The following is a 3,339-nucleotide window of genomic DNA, read 5'->3' as shown; positions in this document are numbered from 1 at the left end:
CTAGAAATATAGTAAAAACGCTGAATAGTACTCCAGCGTCGCGACATGCCGACGTTGGTACGAGTATGTTAGTCTACAAACGTCGCCTAAAGTAATTGATTTTACCCGGGAGAACGAAAGAAGGAAACTCCGCTTTTCAGTTGTCTCAGGCGATTGATTTTTGACAAACAATGACCTTTCAGAGGTCAAATTGCTGTCAAGAATATGAATTGGCTGCTTCGCAGCAATAAGAAAGTATAATACATACTCCAAGTATTGAAATGCATGCCATCGTGTTGGGATTGAAACACGATGGCGTGCATTTCAATACTTGGAGTATGTATTATACTTTCTCATTAACATTACTACTTTGAAATAAACGTTTAATAAATATGCTGTACATTGAATGTTAAATATATTTGAATTTCTTTATTTTAAAGTAGCTGATAGGAGAGAATATGAAATAAATAAAACATTTGACATTTTTACCCAATCACAGGTCATTTCACTACCTTCAACCAAGGCCTGAATGTTGTGGTTCTGAGGAATATAGCAAACCCTGCTTTCCATTTGTCTGTGATACAGGGAATGACTGTTGGCTTGGTAGGTACACTTCTAAAGCCCTGTCCAGACTATCAAAGTTTATTTGACAAAAACATGTGACATGCCTTTGGTCATGATGACATCACATCATGACCATATATAGGCACATCATGACTATATATGGGCATACAACAGTTTTTGTTCAAGGAAATTTGATAGTGTGGACAGAGCTTTAAGCTCTGTCAAGACTATCAAATTAAATTTGACAAAAACATGCTATGGTCATGATGACATCACATCATGAATTGACCATATATAGGCACATTATGACTATAGATGGGCATACAACAAATCCAAATGCACTTCCCGTGAGCACTACATGACGCCACGCTGTCTGCTGATTTTAGATGGCAGTCTGAACAGATTATCATTAAAAACGATTTATTGCACATGCATCTTCTCTTTGGGCCTAGTGCTAAGTCTGTCTCTTATACACATCTAGATGTGTATAAGAGACAGGACTATTTCTCATAGGAGATTACCATTTTCACAAAATGAAGTTCACGCCGCCACGTCCACCTCAGCCCCACCATGGTTGGTGTAAGTAAGTGGTAAATAATCGACCTCTCCTTTCACCCACTGCTGGATCGCCACTGAACTCATGGGTGCACTCCTTTTTTTCCTCTTTCCTCTCTTTAATTAAAATTTTTGTCTCTCATCTTTACTTTTCGGCTTGACTGACGGGGTGTGGGGCACGGGCCCTACTGACCCTCCGCTGGGTCCACCACTGAGCCAACGACTCTTTGGCAGAATGAGTGCCTGGCTTTAGAGTAAACGGGTTACAGCTACAGTAATTATTACGTATTGTAAAGGTGTATAAGACATATGACTATACTCATCATTAAGAGTGAAAATATGAGTTTTATGATTTTCCAAATTTTTTTCATCGCAGGGAACTGGGAATAATGACTCAAAGTTCCGAATTCATGAGAAACTTGATCATCATGTGACATTCGAATGGGTACCAAAGAATGGGAATTACATCCGCATCCATTCACATGGACAGCCGGCAGCTACTATCGGTGATAATAAAACTTCAGACACAGAATTTTGGGTGAACTTATTGGTAAGAATAAAATCATTTTAATATGTAAAATTGAATTGTACTTGGTTTATTATCAATACAGTTGATGATATGCTAAAATATCTTCTTTTTTTTCTGTTTCAGTCTGGTGTGCAAGTTATGCAGAGATGAAAAGGGAGAGAGAAGTGTCATTCATTATTTATCTATTTCTTAAATTGCATGATATTTTCTTTTCATCTTTTATTTCGGAATATAGTTACAGTACATGGCGATGCAATATTCTCCATAGCTTGTAATTAATTACGTATGCTATAAAAAAAACAGTGTATTAATATACTGTTGCTCAAAACTTAAAAACAAATTTTAACTGGCTTTATTAAATGGTTGCCCTAACCAATTACACTTTATTATAAAATGGCTGAAGTTGAGATGTGATATAATAGAATTAGGTACAATTGTTTTCAGGGTAAATAACATATATATTACATATAAAACAACATACAATATATTGTATTTATATAATTTGTAGAACAGAAGGAATATTACTAAATATAATGAAACTATGTAACATTAAGGTTACATCTTTAAAATGAGTTGGCAAAGTAGAAAGAAAAGAGATGGGGACAAATAGAGGTAAATGACTTTAGGTTTCTTGATTATTGCAAAATTTAGTAAATTTTACACTTGTATATTACCGATTTTTAATAAAATGATTTATATAATTAGGTTTCTTGATTAAGCCAAAAAAAATTGTTTGTTTGCCCACTTCCACCCGCCCCTAACTCATTGAAAAAAATAGGGGTGGAAAAACAAAAAAAAACTTAAAAAAAAGGTTTTTTTTAGCATTTTTCTTTACAAATTATACAAATTATAAAAAATGTGGGGGAATTTATTTTTTGCCAGATGCCCTACAAATTAGTCTAAAGTTGTTGTCTGATGTAAGATATTGTCATTCTATTCCATCTGAGGAGTATTTAAAAAAAATTCCACCCGCACCTATTTATCGTTTTTTTAAAAAGAAAGGCAAACAATTTATTTTTTTTGGCCTTATTGCAGAATTTGTTCAGTTTTAGATAGTATAATACACACACAAGTATCAAAATGCACGCTATCGTGTCGGGATTTAATGTCGTCAAAATATTGATTCCCGACAAAATAGCGTGCATTTCGATACCCGGAGTTTGTATTATACTATCTTATCTGAGATTAATCAGTGGACCTTTCGGTTTTTGTTAAATTTTACACTTGTATATTACCAGATTTTTTATTTTTGGAAGAAGGGTCAATCCATGTGTGTTCATCTTTTGATATGCAATATTAACAGTTTAAATAAGTACCGTAAAACCTCACTTTTGAAGCTCTGGGCTTCTTATGGGCTTCTTATAACTTTGGATGCGCTTCTTTTGGAGATGGGTTTCTTTTTGGGCTGATATATATATTCAATGTATGACAATTCCAATTTAGTAAAATCATGCCTTGAAAATGCAATCTTTCATGGAGTGTGTGTTTTGTATATTAAGGATTATGTGGTTTAATATACAGTATACACAATCTTATTTTAAATTTTGGCATTGAATTAACTTCAAGTATAAAGTTACTAGTGATCTGATTCTGTAGCAACAAATTTTAAATGTCTTAATATTGTATAATGTCATGCATAGATATAACCATCAATGATGAGAACATAATAGGTCCATGGTGAGAATCTATGAAGCCCAGTATATCCCACCCTT

The 3,339-nt window shown here is 33.9% G+C and overlaps 1 long non-coding RNA gene across 1 annotated transcript; it reads left to right on the top strand.

The window, feature by feature from the left end:
• Nucleotides 1-475: 475 nt before the first annotated feature.
• LOC117116522 lies at nucleotides 476-2,427 on the top strand. Its single transcript, XR_004446771.1, has 3 exons — nucleotides 476-582; nucleotides 1,475-1,648; nucleotides 1,751-2,427. It is a non-coding gene; the product is annotated as an uncharacterized LOC117116522 (long non-coding RNA).
• The last annotated feature ends 912 nt before the right edge of the window (nucleotides 2,428-3,339 follow it).

This window comes from Anneissia japonica, unplaced genomic scaffold, assembly GCF_011630105.1.
Source record: "Anneissia japonica isolate Jap-2015-1 unplaced genomic scaffold, ASM1163010v1 scaffold52263_len3339_cov167, whole genome shotgun sequence".
Lineage (NCBI taxonomy): Eukaryota > Metazoa > Echinodermata > Crinoidea > Comatulida > Comatulidae > Anneissia > Anneissia japonica.
This window is presented reverse-complemented; position numbering and strand designations above follow the sequence as displayed.